The sequence below is a fragment of the Equus quagga genome, chromosome 13 (assembly GCF_021613505.1).
Source record: "Equus quagga isolate Etosha38 chromosome 13, UCLA_HA_Equagga_1.0, whole genome shotgun sequence".
Classification (NCBI taxonomy): Eukaryota; Metazoa; Chordata; class Mammalia; order Perissodactyla; family Equidae; genus Equus; species Equus quagga.
This window is the reverse complement of record NC_060279.1, coordinates 1909064-1928724: the sequence shown is the minus strand read 5'-3', so window position 1 is coordinate 1928724 and position 19661 is coordinate 1909064.

Genomic DNA, 19661 nt, shown 5'->3' with positions numbered 1-19661 from the left:
TGCGCCCGGCCTGCAGGCGAGGGAACGTGGCAGCGCCCGCTGAGGGTCTGCCCCAACCGCAGAGGGCGCACGAGGGGGTCTCCGGGCCCGGCGCTGACGCCGCTGCTCGGCCCCCTGACACTAGGGTAGGAGCTCGCGATGGCCACTGCGAGCTCGGGAAAGGCGCGAGGCTGAGAAGGTGGCTGGTGGGGCCACGGAAGGAATGGGGGGCGGCGAGGCGAAGTCTGTCTAAATGCCAATTCCCTGAAGTTCAGCGCATCGGCCGTCATTTCATACCTTAATGCATATTTATGCTGCGCCGAAATAGGCTTCATAATTAACTCCCGGAGTCATCCGCAGAGGTTAAAGGGACCCCGAAGATTTGTGCATTGATTGGGTACCACGGTGCTGTGTGTGTGTGTGTGTGTGTGCGCGCGCGCGCGCGTGTGCGTGCGCCCCGTGCGAACCCATTGAGAAGAATAATTATTTTTCTCCACTGGAAGCTTCAGCAGAGAATCAGACAAGGAGGGAAGAGAGAGAGAGAGATTGGAGAGGGAGAGAGAGAGAGAGAAAGAGAGACAAAGGAAGTGAGTGCGAGAGCGGAGACGGCTTAGCATCCGAACTGTGAGTACAGAGCGAAAACACCAGGCAGAAAGTGCTGCGAGTCGGGGACCCCTCGGCCGGGTTGAGGGGCCGGGAGCGGCTGAGGAGGACTCGCCTCTTCGCCAAGGGGTTTGGCTGCGCGATGGGGGGGCCTTGAGGCATGGGCGGACTCCAGGACGCGAGCGCAGGCACTCACCTGCGAGCCGGCGCTGACCAGCCGCGGGCTGCGTCAACCGCCGCCCCAGGTCGGCCGCGGGGAAGCCCCCAGCCCGCCCCCATTGCCTTTGTTCCTTTTAAAGGTTTTTGCAGCTGGTGGGATTCCGTGGGGAGTGTGAGAGGGAGCTGGAGCCCTGGCTCGGGAGGTAGCCGGGTCTCCCTCTCCGGCGGAGAGACCCGCCGTGGGTGGCTCCTCGCTTTCCTTTACCCCAGGATCTGGGGCGGGACGGGCAAGGGGCTATAGATGAGGCAGGGATCAGGACGTTGTGACACCTGTGCACTTGTTTGGCACTAAGAAGGGAAAAGCAGAGGTGTCCCGAACCCCTGGGGCAGAGATCCCTCAGGAGACCCCATCCTGGGAGGCCGGGAGAAGCCATTTCCTTGGACAAAACCACCAACTCTTGGCCCTGGGTTCTCCTCCCACCTCCCTCCTGAATTCTAGGGCCCACTTGCACCTAAGAGGGGCTGGAGCCGGAGACCCGCCCGGGAGCGGGAGCCTGGCCCTAGTCGGGCAGATGAGGCCGCTCTGGAGACCAAAGCTGCTCACTTTCCCGAGAAAGGGTCTCTGTCAGGATGCCCCCAGGGAACCTGGCTGGCCCCCGGCCCCTGCCTCTACCAAACCTCTCAGTAGAGGGCGCCTGGGAGCCCGAGGGAGAGCCCTCCCTGCCCGACTACCCTTCGCAGCCTGCCTTTGGGAGCGCTGCTGTCCTGCCTTCCTGCCTCGACCCCCGTTGGGGAATTCTTATTCGGCTTGGATTTTGCTCTTTCTGATGGCTTTTCAGTGTACCTTCATCTGCCAGGGAAGAGCCTGGCCCAACTTAAGCCTTAAGAAGGCTAACTTGGGAGGGAAATTCAGCTCTTTTGAGGCTGGGATGGGAGCCCCAGGATCAGAGTTCTGAATTGATTGTCCTCTAAGAAGCCCCCTGGAGGGGCAGCGCTGGTGGCCTGAAAACCTTGCTTACGTCCTCCAGCTGGGGCTGGGAACAGCTTTCCTCTCTCTTGCTCAATTCCAGCTTCCCATTGCCCCGTCAGGCCTGTGACAGTCAGGAGAGAGAGGAAGCTCTCCCCTACACACACACACACACACAGAGGAGAGAATATCCAGTTGGGCCCACTCTCCTAGAGGCAATGAAGAGGAAGGAGGGACCCTCAAATAAGAAGGACTAAGTTCAGTTTAACCCCCTAAGAGGCAGCATGAAGGTTCCGGGTGGTGGGGGAGGCCAAGGGTCAGGGTGGTAGGACTGCTGTGACTGCCATCACAGGCCTCTGGCCTGTCTTCCCACTGGACTGCCTGCTTGGTGGCTGTGCCTTCTGGAGGGCTGTCCCTGGTGCCTAGCACAGGGCCTGTCCCATTGGCTGTGCTCAGTGCATGTCTGCCCCTGCTGACCTCTCCCCACTCTTTGTCTCTGCCTGCCTCCTCCTCTGAGAGGTCCTCCCCAGGGCCTGGGGCGCCCAGCTGTGTCACTCTTTAGGCGGGGCCACCGTCCCCTATGTAGGTTGATGGGGGCATGGGAGGAAAGGAGTTGGGGAGGAATAGGGCCTGGGCAGAGTTAGAATGTTTTGAAAATCAGGACTTGTTCGGGTTGAAATGCATGTGAGTTTGCCAATGACCCGTTATTATATTTTCCTTTAACAGCTTGACTGCTCTGAGAGGCAAAACTGTGGCCCAGGGCCTGTGCTTGGGGAGGCTGGATTCTGGTGACTCGTCACTTCCCTGTGTTCTTCTCCCTCCCACAGCCCAGCCCTGGGGCTTGGTAGCGATCAGATGCAGGGTGGGGAGGGGGGGGCTGGAGGTGCAAAGCTGTGGAGACCCCCCCACTTCTGCCTTTGCTCTCTCCTTCCTTCCCCTGGTCTCTCTTGGCCTTGATTGTCTGCGGCTGTCCCACGTCTCCCTTCTCTCCCCTTCTCTAAGAGCCAAGGGACCCTGCCAGACTGGGAGCTCCCTCTGTTTGCCTGGGAAGGCTCAGAACTGAGGCTCCTGAGACAACTAGAGAAAGCTCTTGGGAAAAAGAACCCATGCCTGACCTCTCTGTTCTTTCTCGCTCAGTGGAGCAGCACCCTCCCCGCTGGGGCTCCAGAGCCAGTGAGGAGGGAATCTGAGCTGAGCTTGCTTTGGAGGAGAGATGGAGCCGCGAAGCAGCCGAGGTCTGAGGCATGGGGAAGGCTACCGAGGGTCCAGAAACAGGGAGGTCATCCTGTTGTTGGTAGCAAGCGCACTACTGGTCTGGTTCAGGTCTGGAGGACAATGTATGGGAGACTGCCAGGTCCATCTGGAACTAGTCTTCTCCTGGGTCAGCTCTGGGCCAGGGATTGCATCCACAGACCCATTCCAATTACAACTCCAAATGTGGAGGCTTATTTAGGGCAGACGCAGCAAAATCAAATCCCTGTGGCTCCTCTGACGTTTTGGTGGTGCCTCCCCCGACCCCATGGTAAGTGGAGTCAGATGCCAGGGTGTGTTCCCTACCCTCACCCCCAACCAGCTCCAGCACAGGCACCCTTCTCCCAGAGAGTCCAGGATGACAGAGCTCCAGGCGTGCGCCAAGCCTGAAATATGGGAGGATCTAGATCTCTCGTCCTTGTTTCCAAGCTTCATCAGCCATTCATTCATTTGTTCATTCATTCAACAAATATGAACCTGTATCATTCAGCCCACATCCTTAGAATAATGCGGTATGCTTCAAGTGTAGTCTCCTCTAGGTTAGAGTTGGTGAGGGGGGGTGAGAGCGAGTGCCTCCTATTCAGTATCTTAATCTCCTGGTTTCCTGCCGCCATGGGCAAAGACACAGGGCTGCTGGGCTTCAACCCCCAAAAACAGGTACAAAAAATCTCTGACAGGTGAAGACAGCTCCAGTGTGGACGCATGAAAGCTGGGAGTTGATGGGACCTTAGGTTTGATCTACCTAGCCTCCTTCCAGGTCCAAGAATCCCTTCTACAGTAGGGTGCCATTATCGAGCACCTATCGTGTGCCTGGCAGTGGGTCTGAGAAGTGGGTGTGCACCCTGTGTTTGACTTCCTCTGGTGACTTCCTCTGGCTCCTTTTGGAGCAATTCTAGCTCTTCTTCTGTCCTGTCTCTGGCTGAGCCCAGTCTGCGCCCCTTTGTCCCTTCCTCTGTGGCTTCATCTCTCCTGGAGGGCAGACGGCTCCCTAGCCCCATCCCCACTCCTCTCCTTGCCAAGGAGTGCCCCCCATCTGGCTTCTCCTCCACTGGAACCCTCTCCAACCCCTAGTGCCAGGTGTAGGCTGAGGCTCAGGGTGCTGTGTGCCCTCAAAGGGAATGGTGGGACTGGGGGCTCCCGAAAAAGGGAGTTGCTGCGGCCTGTTCCTCAGTGAAACAGGCTTCAGTTTCTGGGCTGGACCAGGTTAAGGGACTTACTGCTGGAGAGGGGAGGGCACACCGCGGGGCCCTGCAGTGTCTGCTCCCTGGTGAGGCAGCCAGCCCTGAGGGGGTGGCAGGAGGCGGGGAGGCCCCCAGTCGGCCGCTCACCCTCCCTTCTCCTCTTCCTCATCTGCTTCCTCCTGTTCTGCTGTTTTCGCTCTTCTCCCTCCAGTGTCCTCGCTGTCAGCGTTCTTCCTCTCCAGGCGCTCTCCTGTCTCTCTCTCAGGTTCTCTTGCCCTCTTTTCTAAGAGCAAAAATGCCCCCCAACCTCTGTCAGCCTCAGTTTCCTCATCCTCCAAATGGGAGAACTAATAACAGTGTTTGTGGCACCGAACGATTATAATTAACAGGGGCCTGGCGCTGGCGTGACACATAGATTTCACTTAATAAAAAACCAGTTCCTTTCCCTTTTCCCCTTCCCTTTTCTCCTATATAATTTCTCCTACGTTTCCATCTGCGGTTACCTCCCGTCCTCTTCTTCCGCAGCTTCTCTCAGCATCTCGTTCTGCCCCTCCCCTCCTCTGCTTTGTCTCCCACCTCCTTTTACTCCCTCCTGGCTGTCCCCACTCCCCCAGCTCCTGCCACAGGCAGCGGCAGGGCCCAGGCTGTGCTGACGACAAGAGCAGGCGGCAAGGGCGGGTGGCTGGCTCCGCTTCTCATTAGAGGCCCAGGAATGTGTGGAGTCATGAGGGACAATGAGAGCAGCAGCAGGAAGAATGGGGCCTCTGTCGGGGCAGAAGTTGCCCAAATCCGGCTCCGCTGAATGGGAGTACCTGCGGGGCCGGGGAGGGGGAGCTCCGGAGGTGGAGAGAAGGTCACAAGTGGTAGGCACCGGGGGACCCGCTGGGCTCTCTGGAGTGGCTACATGGGAATTCTTGGCATCTGCTGGCATTTCTGGGGAGAGCTCAGACCTCAATGGTGACTGTCTGTCCCAGAGCAGCCTCTCCAAGGGGACAGGGCCAGGGAAGCCAGAGAGAGAACATCCCAGTGGCCCTGTGGGGTGGCCTTTATGTACAGCTCCTTGAACTGCCTGGGCCCCAGCTCTCACCCCCAGCAGAGCGGCAGAAGGTTTGGGGGTGGCCACGGAGAAGACAGGGATAGTGGGATGGCCCCAGCTTGAAGAGGGTGAGTCCTTGGGGTTCTCATCAAGTGGTGGCCCTTCACTGGGAAGCAGATTCTCAGGACTGGAGGAGCAGAAAGAGCAGTGAGGCCCAGCTGGTCTGCCTCCGCTCCCTCCGCGTTCCACAGGGGTCTGGGCAGGCCGCTGCCTGAGACCTGAGAGCTGTTCCTCCTCTTCATCCCCCAGGGCTCCTCGGCCAGAAACCCCTTGGAGAGAGACTGCCCCCTCTGGAGTTTACTCGGGGCTTGTCAGGTGGCCTGGGGCTGGCAGGCGGGCACTCTAGGATGGATCAAACTGGCTGTGGCCCAGAGTCAGAGGGAAGGACCAGGTGGCGGGGGGTGGAGGGGCCAGACCTGAGCTGGTCTGAAGGTCTTCGAAATAGAAGGACAGACAAGTGCGGGAGCAGAAGAAATGGGGGGGGGGGAGCACAGAGGGGGGGTCTGGGCAAGGAGAGAGGCTGGGGCTGCAGAGACAGGGAGGGGCAGTCAGGCGGGAGAGGGGGCCTCCAGGGAGCCGCCTCAGGTCTCCTGCCAAAAATTAAACTATAAAAAAGCAGGAGGGGAGCAGCAGGGGAAGGAAGGAGAGAAAGGAGCTGAGGAGGGAGGGAGGGGACAAAACAGCCCCTCCACACCAATAGCCCGGCAGGAGATGTGAGTAATACATGGCTGGTTCAGAGGGAGTGAGATCAAAAGCGAGTAGATACAAGAGGGTTGTGCTTCACCGACCAGACAGCAGAGGCTCAATGAGACCTTTGTTGCCCAGGCCGGAGTTAGGGCTGAAGGAGTACCTGACCCCCGCGCCCAGCAGCCCCCACACCCACCACCCCCGGGCAGGGGGAGGGGCGTCGGGCCTGCCCCAGTGAGTAGAGTTGGGCACAGCTCAGACCAGGCTGGTGGGTGGGAAGAGGCAGGAGGGCCTGCCCTCGCTGGGCTGGGCGTGGAGCTTCTGGGGTAAGTGGAGGAGTGAGCGGCTGCCTGGAAAGCAGGAAGTGGCTCTGCGAGAACTGTGAGGGAGCCTTCGAGGGAGAGGGGCCTGGCTGGGCCCCCCAGGTGAGCAGGCTCTTAGCCCCCAGCCCCTGGCCCAGTGTCTCTGCGAGGGGACTGAGGGCATTCTGCTTTGAGCCCACGGTTTTGCAGGTCCTGAGTCTGTGCTTTGGGGGCCTATGGGAGAGGAAGGGAAGGAGAAGCAGAGGCTTCTGGGGTCAGGGCCCATGATCAGGTGGATCAGGTAGGGAGTTGGAGGATGTCTAGTTTGGCCCTTAGGTTAGGCAAGACTGGTGTGTGCGTGTGTGTGTGTGTGCATGTGCGCATGTGTGCTGTCACTGGGGGGTGTGGGAAGCCCAGTTAAAGGAGTTCCTTCCAGCCAGGGTCCTGCAGGGAGCCAGTGATCCTGCCTCTGCGGCTGGACACAGCACCGAGGTGCCTTTGCAGCTGCTCCCTAACAGAGACACAGGCTGATCTGGGCCTAAGGCTTTTTACCATCCTGTTGGGGGTCCCTGAGAGGTCAAGGACAGGCTTGGCAGTCTGAATCTCCTGGGTCTTCCCTGAACTCCTCTCCTCCAAGGCCGATGCATGCCCACATCTGACCAGCACAGGAGAGGGCACGCGGGGACAGTCCTTGTGTTTAGAACACATCTCTTCCAGGGTCCTGAGGCCTGGGCTCCCCTCAGCTCAGCTCTTCGCCCTAGTCCTGGAGCTGCCTGTGCCCACCACCGTACCCTGCCAACGGGAGGGGCGGAGTACCAAGCACCCTGCCCACGACATCGCCCGAAGGGGATGGCGCCGAAGCTGGCTGCCCTCAGCTGGTGGGGGTCAGGCTCAGGCCCTTTCCTGCTTCCACCTAGGTGGCAAGACAGAGATCCCACTCCACTTTTAACCAGGCAGTGGGTACCGTTGGTAGCCACGTGGACTAGTCTAGGAAGTGCGGGCCAGCCCCTTACCTGTGCTCAGGAAACTTGTTCACCCTGCTAAAGGAAAGGCAGGCTCTTGTCTCTGCTCTTCTTTACCCAGACCCTCCTTTGCCCTCTGCTTCCTGTGGCTGGACTAGAAAGGGTTAAGCTTTGTAAGGAGAAAATCTAATGTGGGGCCAGCCCTGGGCATCGGCAGTGGGAGCATTGCAAAGATCCGGCCTTATTCCCTAGGGGAGGGGTAGTTCAGGACCCTGAGCAGGGGGCTGGAGGCTAATTAAGGGAATTTGAGGACGTCCTTTATGGCCAGGAAGCCACCCCTTCTCATACCCTGGAGTGAGGCCCATTGTGTGGGGCCTTTGTAGGGTGAGAACTGGAAACTCATTACAGGGATGGTTTTAATGCTTCTGGGGCCAGGGCAGGTGGCGGGGCAGTGAGAATGAAACCTGGGGGGCCCAGTACCTCGAGGGAGGCAGTGTGGGTGGGTGGGAAGGGGAGTGAGGGCTCCCCAGATACCCCCAGCTCCCTGTGTCCTTTTGAGATTCCCGCCGCTGGACCCCCTCAGCTCTGCTGTGGCCTATGGCTTTTCATTCCTATGTGATTGCTGTTCTAAACTCATGTAGGGCTAAAAGCCATGGGCTACAGTGAGGGGCGTGCTCCTTCTCCTGCAGCACCTGCACCTCCCCACAGGACCAGACTGGGAGCCAGCCACGAAGCGGGCACCAGAAAGGGGCTCTACTTAGGGCTGCGTCATGCAGGGGATCTGGTAACCCAGGGTCTGGGGGCAAGGCTGTGTGACCTTGGCCAACTCACTTCACATCTCTGGACCTAGTCCCTCACTCTGAAATGAAGAGGCTGGTCTGGTGATTCCAGAGGCAGATTCCCTCTGAGGATGGAAGGAGAGATTCAGGGGGTGCTGAGGTCTCTGAGTCGGTTCCTTCCCCTTGCCAAGTTACTGAGCCCGGCTCATGCGCAGACATCTGGGGGCTGGAGTTGGGGGTGCTGGCCGCGCAGCGCTCAGGCCTTTGCTCATTGCCTCCAGGACAGCCTCTGCTTCTCAGCCTCGCTCAGTTTTTCTCTGTGGTCAGCTTGGAATCCTCCGCCTTGTTCTGTGGAGGAGAGACCTTGGGACTTCTCAGTGGCTGAAATGGGAGAGCTCAAGCCTGCCACTTGGGGAGAGGAGGTTCTGCAGGTGGGCTAGGAAGGCAGCTGCCCCCCACGGGCTGCATTTGGAGCCCAAGGTCCCTAGCTCCTGGTCTGCTACCCTGTCCAGGATTTGCCCCCCTTCTCCTGGGTCTGTGAATGACCTGCTCTCCCTATTCTCTCCTGCCTGTCACTCATCTTGCCTGGCTCCCCAGGCATCTATCTGCTCTCACCCCCAGCCCCCCCATCTAAATCTGCCTAACGCCCTCCCAGCCATCCTAGAAGACTCCCAACAGATGGAAATAAGGCAGGCAGTCTGGCTGGAGCGGCAGAGGAAGCACCTCGCCTCCCTTCCCCTTCCAGCCCTCAGTCTGTCTAAGACAGACCACTGGAGAAGCACAGAGTACTATATTTGGTGTTGAGAATCAGAAGGCAAGTTACTTATAATGTCTCAGAGCCCTTAATTTCTCTGGCCAACATTTACTTAGTGCCTGCTGTGCCCCAGGCATGGTCTGTCCATCTCCCCGCACTAACTCATTGCATCCTGGAAGCGACCCTGTGAAAAAGGTGCTGTTATTATCCCATTTTACTTCTGGGGAATCTGAGGCACAAGGGAGCTAAGAAATGGCCCGAGTTCCTATGGCTAGTCAGGGGCAGAGCTGGGATTTGAACCTGTGCCCTTACCACATCATGCTGGCATAGAGAGCCAGCAAGCCAGTGCATGGGAAAGTACTCTGAAAACTGGAGAGTGCTGTTCTCACAGGAGGGGAAGGTCTCTGTTGGATGCATGTCCACAATTGGCCCCGTGGCCCAACTCTAATCACCCTTTGTCCATCACTGGTTTTCCTTTTCCAGCAGGAGCGGAGGGGGAAAAAATCAAAACAATAGGAGAAGCAAAGAGAAAGCCCAAGCCAGCTGGGTTTTTGCTGGGGCCGATCCAAGCCGCTTCCCCGCCTCAACCCTCCTGCCCCGGCCCCCGCCCAGCTTGGCTGGTGCAAGGAACAGGGTGAGGGTTTGTCAGGGTTTTTCACCTGCCCTGCCCTCCGGGTTCTCTTGCCCAGAGATCAGAGATGACTAGCACCTTCCCCCACCTCCCTCCTTGTGCAGCTGTCCCCAGCTCAGAAGGAGCCTATCCTCCCCCTCACTCCGCTCTGAGGACATCCAGCACCTAATTGCTTGCCTTGGCTCCTCATCTCCTAATTGGAGAGCCAGGTTGGAGCAGCGCCCCCTTCCTGCCCCTGCAGCTGGTCTCTCTCAGGAATACTGTTGCACAGTTTGCTGGGAAGGTCCCAGCACTGGGCTGGGCCTGGGCGGAAGGGGACAGCTCCCCATGCAGAGGTTATGCCTCCGTAAAGCTCCAGCAAGGCAAGGCTCTCCATCGGGGTTGCTGAGTGTTAGCTGAATTGTGAACTGGGAGAAAAGCAGGATGGTGTAAGCTGCCATGGGTGGGGACGCCAGAGACAGTCCCACCTGGCCGGGCCTGGGCCTGGGGCGCTGCTAGGGTTACAGAGTTGCAGTTCCTACCTATCCTTTGTCTCTTGGCCTCTGCCAGCGGGGCAGGCCTGGAGACGACGGGCAATTCTATATTTCACATAATGGTTGAACTGAATTGAATAAGCAAGCTGGCCTCATGCCCTCTCTCCCTGGAGGATTCACAGATCAGAGGGCTGTGTCTGTCCTGTCCCCTGCCTGCAGACAGCTGAAACCTAAAATGTGCTGCGCAGTCTGTGTCTTTTTCCCAGTGCTCAGAGAGGCCAAGCATAAGGCCCCCCTTGGCAGAGTGGGCCCGTGTTTAATAGCGCTGAGATTCAGGTGACTCTCTCTCTGGTTGTATTTGTCCCATTTTTAGTGGAAATGGAGTTTGACTGCTAAAACTCTACTGCTTTCTGAATGCACAGATATAAAAAAAATCTCTGCCCCTTCTTTAAAAGGGGATGGCACTAAAGTTTGACCTCTGGGGGCCCTTGTGGCACTGACAGTCTGGACTGCCGGTTTCCTAGCTGCTGCCGTATGTCAAGTTAATGACCCTCATCACGCTCCTGACAACTCTTAGGGTGGGCCAGCCTCTGCCAAGCAGGCCTGGAAGACCCTGGAACCAGGGCATAAAGACATTTCAAGACTATTAGTGTTTTGACCCCACCAGCTCTCAGGACCCGCAAGTTCCTCTGAACCTGTGGTAAATGCATGGCTGCCTGTGCATTCTTGAAAGGTGGGGGGAGCTTCCCCTCTTTCTCTACAGGTGGGCAAGCAAGGAAACAAAGGGGGCTGGCCTGCGCAAGCCATCGAAGCTAGAGGGGGCCTTGGTTCCAGATTTCCAGGGCACTCAGTAAGCGGGAGGCTAGAACTCAGTCTCAAGCAGGCCAAGAAGGAGTTAATCTCCAAGGAGAACGCGGGTTTCTCCCAGACTGGAGCCCTGTGCCCAGCTCGGGCCGCCGCTGCCAGCTCTGGGCAGCAGCCCTGGGATCTGTAGTCCGTGCCGCCCCCCACCCCTGGCCTGCCTGTTTATCAGCACAGCCTTGCAGACTACAGTTCCCAGAAACCTACAGAGGCCAGGCTTTGGGGGAAGGGATGGGGTGTGAGGCTCGGTGGCAGCAGGAGAGAGAGGGAGAGAGAGGAGGAGGGGAGAGAAAACCCAATTCACCCCCTTTCTCTCTGAGTCTTTCTGCCGGTGTGTCTGCTCCACCGCCCAAGCTAATCCCCCAAATCCGGCCTCCTCAGCCGCAGCTGCTTGCCTTCGCAGTGCTGAATGGCGCAGGCAGGGAAGGTGAATTCATATTTTAATTACGGAGGCGCGGTGCTAAGGGAAGCCTGGGAGGGCGGGGGGCTCAGTATTGTTCCAGAGGTGCGAGGGCGCTCCTCCTCGCTGCATCTCTTCTCGTTTGCCCTTTACCTGGGGCGGGGGGTGCCTTGCTGGAAGCTACTCTGCTTCTGCCTTGGGAGGTGAGGGAATGGGGGGTGGACGGGACAATAGCCCTTGTCTCAGAATTCCTGGCATGTCCCAACACCTGTAAATATCTTCCTCCCCTCCCAACCCTCACTGCCGCCCACTTTGATGGAGGACATTGCTAAAATCTGAGACACCCAGGAGTTTGTGGTCTGCAAGCCTGGAGCCCTGGCCTTCTCCTCATCTTAGTTACTAGCCAGCCGTGAGCCCCTTCTTCCTCTTGTTCTTCCACGTGTTCCAGCAGTCTCTGACTCACTGCCCCATTTCTGCTGGAGGTGCTAGGGTTGGAGGACCCTGGGAGGGGGTCTGCAGGGAGGCTGGGACCCTCCTGGTGATTTAGGATGATGCTCCGTGTGTTGGCACCTCTTTTCTGGCCCTCAAAGCTGGCTGCACGGAGGATGATCTATGCCCCAAGACCCCAGGCCATCTTGGACCTGAGCTGTGAAAAGGCCAGAGGAGGGTGGGGAAGACACCAGGGCCAACACCTTGCAGTCAGATGCTGCCAACTGTGGGGTAGCAAGGCTTCATCCAGTGTCCACCTCCCCTTCCTTCCTATTCTGGGTTTCTGGGGGCTATTTTCCTGTTCCTCAGCCCCTCCTGGGCTATGGGCGTGAAAACGGAGGTTGGAGGGGAAAGCTGCAAGGTAGGAGGGGAGGTTTCCATCGCGAACACAGATGAGTGGGAGTGCACCAGGCATTGGTCCACTTGCTTCATTGAGACTCTCGGACTCTGTCCATTTCAAACATTTGGACCCCTTTCCCTCGAGTAGACATAGCAAGAGGAGGTTCGCCAGGACCTGGCTTTTCCAAGGCGCCCTCCAGCTGGTGCTGGAGCCCTCCGCCAAGTGTGAAGGGAGAGAGGCAGGGGCACAGAGAGGAGCAGAGACCACAGCCCTGCAGAGGGGCCCCCCAGGTACCTGCTGGTGGGGCAGAAGGATTCTGGGGGAGGAGGAGTGGGGCCCACAGCAGGAGGGACACTGAAACGGGAAGGGGCCACTGCTCCATGCCTCCCCAACTCAGGGGCTGGCTGGGAGACCTGAGAGGCATGGAGCCCACACTGCCTCCAGGGCTTGGAGTCGCGCACCGGGCAGTGAAGACCCTGTCAGGTCCTGGTAGGGAAGCGGGGGGACAACCAGAGCATTGTGGATCAAAGACCCGAGCAGAATAACCAGGCTGTCCTTGTACTCTCTGTCCTGGAAACAGAAGCCCGGGGATCCCAGGGAGGCAGCCGGCTCTCGGACGCTTCTCAGAGCGGGCCCCTCGCCCAGCTCTTGAGTGGCTTAATTCAACCCTCCTTTCCTCTGATGTGTCGGTCCTGGTTCCTCCTACCCCTACCCCCAAATTTCCCTACAGTGAGCAAAAAAGTCAGGATTTTCTCATCTTTCCCAAAGGATCTCAGGGAGGACTGGTCACTGCAGGGGGTACATTCTGGTGTTTTTAAGAAAGAGCAGGGGGCCAGCCCGGTGGTGCAGCAGTTAAGTGTGCATGTTCTGCTTTGGCGGCCCGGGGTTCGCCAGTTCATATCCTGGGTGCGGACATGGCACCGCTTGGCAAGCCATGCTGTGGTAGGTGACCCACATATAAAGTAGAGGAAGATGGGCATGGATGTTAGCTCAGGGCCAGTCTTCCTCAGCAAAAAGAGGAGGATTGGCAGCAGATGTTAGCTAAGGCTAATCTTCCTCAAAAAAAAAAAAAGAGCAGGCATTGGAGGGGAAGTTGGGGGGACAGGGAAGAGGACCTGTGCACCCTGGGACCAGAGACCCTGAGCTGCCTTTACACCCAGGGCTGGGGAAGGAATGGGGAGTGATGGTCAAAACTACTGCCTGGCTTGTTTTAGTTTTGAGTTCCTTCCCCAGATCAGCTCTGTGATGCCTGCTGATCTCTCCCTGGACATTTTTCCTGAAATCACGGGAATGTTTTGTTGATAGCACCCTTGACATACATCCCCCTAACAAAGAAAGTGTATGCATTACAATTACTGATTACAAGGTCTCCCTCCCTCCTTTGTGATCAGGCTAGGATTCTGACTGCCCTTGTGGCCCCTCAGGTCTGGGGTCTAAGTATTAAAGTTTGATTAACCTCCTGTACACTCAAATAAGGAAATGAAGGCCCAGAGAGGTACAGCCACTTGCCCAGAGTGACACAGCATGCCTGCGTCAGAGCCAAGAATAGAACCCAGGCCGCCTAAGCCCCCGTTTAAAGCCCTGTCTCTCTCTAGGTTTGTCACAGGAGAGGGATCTAGAGAGAGCTGCAGTAGAGACATCTAGAAATATAGTAGTTGTGTCTCGGCTCTGTCTATGTATATCCTGGAGACTGCTCTCTGCTCTCTATATAGACTCCAGAAGAGTGGGTGTGGATGGCGCTGGAAGCGGGTGATTAAATAACTAGTCTACCTCCCCACGCTGACTTGAGCAGGGCCTCCTGCCCACCCAGCTGGCCACTGGAAATGCACCGCCCCTATTCGTTCTAGTCATCAGCTGCATGCCAGGATGCGGAGGGTGAGGCAGGGGAGTCTGACAGGCCTGGCTCCGCGGTGGCCGCAGTGCTTGCTGAGGGCCTGCCAGCTGGGCCTCTGCTCTGCCTAGAGAAACTCAAAGGAAGTTTGTCCAAAGGAACAAGGTTGGCCAGACCTTTTGAACTGTCCAGAGAGCCAACACCTGGGTCTTGCCAGGTCCCTCAAAAACAGTGGAACCTCTGCAGATGTGCTAGCATTTGGGGCCTGGGACATCTGATGACTCTCCTTTGCAAGAGGGCTGGGGCAGGGCCACGCCTCCAGCTTCCTTATTCCGAACCACCCCCCCCTCGCCCCCCTCCAGAGAGAGAAGTGATTCGACCCAGGCCCAGGGTGCTCTCCTTTGTGTCGGGCTGGTCTGCTGGAGCTGACGCGAATGCACTTCTGCTCCCTTCAGGGCAGCCACCCGGCGAGGAAGGGCAGAGAAGTGAGCTGGAGGACTGCTGGGGCAGGGGAGACCTCCAGGAGTGTCTGGAGGCTGGAGAGAGGGGTGTTGTCACAGACTGAGCGCTGACCCGAAGCCCCCTCCCGCCCCAGCCAGACTGCCACAGAAGCCAGAGGGGCCCTTGCCTCCTGTGCTGAGGGCTGGGCTGTGTCAGCCAGAGGTGGGGACAACGGGCCCAGCTGGGGCAAATCCAGCCTCAGCCTCCCCCTCAGACTTGCTTTTGTGCCAGGGAGGAAACTCTGTTTACCCTGATGAACTTACCTCCCCAGCCCTTTGCCCAGCACAGGCGCTCAATCAAATGGCCTCGCGGCTGAAAGAGCTCCGCTGTCTGTTCTCTGCAGCAGGATGAGGGGGTCTGTGTTGCCCTGGGCAGTCAGAGGGAGTCCATATGTTCCCCAGAGATTTCCCTAAGGGAGGCAGACAACTGGGACTGCCAGGGAAGGAGGAATCTGTGACTCAGTTCCAGGTGTCAAGGGGGAGGCTGTGCGGGATGAGGGACTTTATTCAAGGTCCACCGAGCCCCTCCCTTGGGTCCTCGGACTGTGTGACTTAAAGGAGGAGTGGAAACCCTCACCTCTAGCCTGTGTAAGGTGGCAGAAGCCAGAGCTTATCTCCAGCCACTTGCTTTCTGTTCGCCGACCACAGGTGTGTGGGGATGCGGTGAGCCAGGGGGCGGGGAGAGCAAAGGCGGCTGCCGGGCTTCCTCTTCCCACCCGGGACTCACCCAGGCTCCAGTTCCAGGAATGACATCAGCCCCACGCAGACCAGGAAACACCGAGGTTTCAAAGAGGCTGCTGTTTGTTGGCGTGACCCCTCCCCAGCCAGTGTGAGAGGTCTTGCAGGGCGGGCAGCCTGGGGAGCGGTGGTGATGGCCAGACCCGGAGGCTCTGGGAGTGTTAACTCCAGCCTACTTGTCTCTCCCGCCTCTCCTCCCTCGCCCTCACCTGCAGATCTCTGGTGAGCAGCCCCAGCCTGGCCCAGGGCATGCCCCAGTTCACCTTCGCCTGCTTCTGCGGCCTCCACGGCTTCTGCAAGATGAAGAGGAAGAAGGAGGAAGCTCACAGAGAGCAGGAAACGGCGGTGTGAGCAGAACCGGGCCGTTGCTCAGCCCCTAGCAGGTTCAGGCCTGAGGGCGCACTGCTGGCCGAGGCCTGGAGCAGGAAGTCTCCATTGCACTGCTCTTCTCAGCTTGGCCTGACTCCATCTACCCTGAGGGCTTCGGCCTCCTGCTGCCTGCCGGGGAGCTTCCCATCCCGAGACCTCCCTGGGGAGAGGCCCCGGCCACACCCACACTGGGGCCAGCCAGGACCTGCGTTGGCCTCCCAGAGACCGAGAGGCCTGCGGAGGCCCCAGGAGTGATGCTTCTTTCCCGCCCGAGGTCAGGCCTCCAGGGACTCTGCTCAGGGTCTCCTCCCCTGAGGGCCTGCAGCCCTGGACCAGGACCCTGGCTGCTCTGCCGGAGGCCCTCCCCGCAGCCCTGCCCCTGGGGGGCCCTCAGGAAGGAGGGCGGGTGGAGGTGGAGAGGAGCCCCCTCCAGGCCCAGGATGTAGCCTCTCCCGGGCCCGGCCTGAGGCAGGAGCCTCTGCGGAGCAGCAGCAGCATCCACAGGAATGTGGCCGGAGAGATGAGTCCTTTCCCGCCAGTGTCCTCCTGGGCCAGGTGGAGCCAGGCCTGAGGGGGCAGCCTAGTTGTGAGGGGATGGCAGAGTGGAGCCACTGGGAGGCTGGGCAGACGTCCTCTGCCTCAGTCGGGCAGGCAGCCGGCTCTGTCTCCCTCTCCCCAGCTCTCCCCACACGCCAGAAAGCACCCTTCCCTCGCACCCGGCCTCTCTGAGCCGCTCGCCTCCACCATGCCTCTTTGGCAGCAGCACAGATGTGGGGGGCCTTTCCCCAGGCCCTGGCTCCCCTCAGGGACGACTTCCTGCGCCAGACCGAGGGAGCCCTCTCCTGGACTGAGCCGTGCCCTCTCTTCCCTCCCCTGTCTCTCGGCCTCTTCCTTTCTCTTCTCAGAAGCCATAGAGGGGGAAATGCTTGCATGTGGTGCCTTTAGGGGAAACTCTGGGGGGAGGGGTCCTCTAGGACTTTCCCTCTAATCTCCCCACCCCACCAACCTTAGCAGTCAGTCTCTGCTCCCACTCCCACCCTATTTCCAGGAGGTAAGAAGCAAATGAAAACCATTTCATTCCTTCTTTCCTCGCTTCCCGCCCCGTCCCCCCAATATAACTTAGCCTCCATCACTGTGCCGGGACCTCTCAGGTGCTAGAGGGTCCTGCGACAGCAATACCAGAAGCAGAGACACTTTAGGCAGATTCTGTGGCTTTAGCAAATCTGCCCTCCTTCACCACAGGAACGTTCAGCCCAGGAACTGAGTCAGACCCCCTCTGGCAGCCAGGAACAGGATAGCCTTTGACAGATAGCAAGCAATCTGGGCAGAGGAGGCCAGGCCCCAGGACAGAAGGAGGGGCTGTGCACTCCTCTCCTTGCAAGGTGGGCCTCTCTGGGCAGTTAGGGAGGGCAGGAGGCCTCCTCCACTGGTTCCTCCGCAGCCTGGGAGAAGCAAGGGCACATCCTACCTTGGCAGCCTTTGCCTGTCCAGCTCACACCCTGTGCTCAGGGGCATTGCCTGGGCTTCTGGCAGATTTGGTGGGATCCGGGTCATCTTGGTGAGGCCAGAGCCTAGCCAAAGATTTCTCTCCTCCCACCCCCTCCTTTGCCCCTACTGCCCAGCCCCAGCCTTCTTCAATCTGTTATTTCCTTTTATATCCAAAGAATTATAAACAGAAGTCCTTCCCTCAAGGAAGCAGCAAGAAAGGCCAGTGGAGTCACAAGGGGCAGAAGAAAAACTCCCTGGTTCTTTGGCCTTTGGACTGTAGAGGCCTCGGGTGAGGTGGAGATGGGCAGGAAAGCTTTCGGGGGCACCTCGATACAGAGGCCGGAGAGCCCGCCTGTGGGCATGCGTGTCCCTGGCGTGGCCTGCGGGGCTGCAGCCCTGGAGACAGCACTGCGGAGGCGGAGGAGGAAACTGTATCCCCGAGAGTCAGCGGTGTTGGGTGTTCTGTCCTGACCACATGGGCTCACCCGGAGGAAAGGTCAGGAGAACGGAGAACACATGCGGGAGCGGGTGGCAAACAGGAGCTGCCCCTCCACGCCTCCCAGGCCTTGGCAGAGCCATCAGCGCAGGGTTGGCAGCAAGCCTGCTCAGAGAGCTCCTGCCCCCGGAGGGCTCCCTTGGCTCCACAGGGACACTGGATATCTTGAGCCCTTGCTGTGGGAACATCGGAGAGGTCCCAAGGTCAAGGTATTTCTGAGTGTAGGCCCAGCTGGTGCCTGCAGACAGCTGTCCTTGGCCTCGAAGCCAGCGGTCGGTTCATCCAGGACAAAGGTTGGGGCCAACACTGAGGCTGAACTGGCCAGAGTAGGAGGCGGCAGCAGCTTTGAGCCAGACACATCCCACATCTGTTGTCCCTGTTTCCTTCTCAGGGACGTGGGGGCTCAGCTGCTCTCAGCACCGCGGAAGGCAGTCTGCAGACCTGTTGCCCCTCTGCCCCCGGGTGAGCCCAGGGAGAGGTCTAAACCAAAAAGACAGAAGCAGCCCCAGTGCCCACGCCCTTGCACCCCAGGCCTCAGAGTTCCAGGCAGGTTTCTCTTCCTCCTGCTCCTTTGGGGCGTGGGGGTCAGGCCACCTTGTTTCTTGCCCTGCCCTGAGTCTCACCCCTTCCCAGAGATCAGGTTGTATAATTTTGCCCCCCTGTTTCTAATCCCCTTCACTCCACAGTTCTCTCTACGTTGAAGTGGGGGCTGGGAGCTCCTGGGGTGGGGCAGGGGCCACAAGTAGATAATTCTGAGGGGGGGTTGGGCCTCTTGTTCTTGCTGCGTGGCACTGAGTCCTCCTTGTGGAAGGGTGGGAGGCCTTAGCTTCTCTGGGCCTCAGTTTCCCCATCTATAAAATGGCCCATTACTCCTCTTGTGACTGGAGTACTGTCTGGGACCCTGGCCCAGGGGACCCCGAGGGATGTCTTGTCTCAGGTTGAAGTCTTTTTTTATTAGAATGTAATTTCCTTCTCCATTCCCAGGGAAGCAGTTTTTGAATGTAGCATGTGGGTCAATAGAAATATATAGAGAGGAGGCCAGCCCCGTGGCCGAGTGATTACACTCATGTGCTCCACTTCGCCAGCCCAGGGTTCACAGGTTCAGATCCTGGGCATGGACCTACACACTGCTCATCAGGCCATGCTGTGGCAGCATCCTGCATAAAAGAACTAGAATGACTTACAAGTAGCATACACAGCTATACACTGGGGCTTTGAGGAGAAAAAAAGAAAAAATAGATTATTTTTGGAAAAAAAGCAATAATTTAACTAACTGAAATATGCATGAGGTAGCACGTGGGCTGCAAAGAGCATTGAGCTGGGAGCCAGGTCTCCTTGGTTCTACCCTGCTTGGACACTGATGACGGAGTGACCTTAGGCTAATCACGTCCTCTCTCTGGGACTTGTTTCCTCAGCTATAAAGAGGGGATTGCACTAACGTCCTCTAAGTCCCCCTCAGAGTCCAGGGCTCTGTGGTCTGGGAAGTGGAGCTCAAGCCACAGAACCAGGGGGCTTGCAGGTTTCCTGTGCCCCAGTGCTGTGCTCCTTGCATGCAGCAAATGTGTGGGGAGGGTGGGTGGGTAGATATGGTAGATCTAAGAAATGGTGGGAGTGAGAGGGAAAGCCAGGCACCGAGAGCTTCTCCTGCTAGAATCCTCCCCGAGCACTCCTGCCCAGGGAGCCAGGACTACTTGCAGCTCTGCCTCCTGCAGCCAGGCCCAAGAGGAGTGAGTGTCTCCAGGCTCGCACAGGTGCCACTTTTGTGCACACGCTCTTACACACACAGACACCACTCCTTGCAGATGGGATTTCAAGGACCGGCTCCTGCCCCAGTTATGTAACCCACAGGCTTCCCTCTGCACAGCTGCTGGTGAGTCCATCTCCAAGCTGATGGACCCACCCCACCTCATCGCCTTGCCTTCTGCAAGGGAAGTGCCTCAGGCTGCACTCTGCTCTGCCTACAGACTGAATGTGCATTTTGCCCAGTGCTCTGGGGTGTGCTGCTGGTAGGATGGGCCGACGACTATCTTTGGATGGACAGCGGCAGCCACCAGTTTCCCAGCGCTCCGCCATGGCTGACTCCTGACCTCGGCAACTTGCTTCCTCCCTCCCAGCCTCTATAAAAGAGGGTAAGACCCATTTCTTCCCTACCTCACAAGAAGGCGTGCAATGCAAGGGCATGTTGTATCAGATGTGCCCAGATGCAGCTTGAGCTTTTGGAGACAGACACTCAATTCGCGACCATGAAGACAGACTTTGACCAGAGAAGGAAACCTCTGGCTGCTGTGTTTGGTGGGCTCCCTGCAGGCTGGTCCGGAAAGCCTG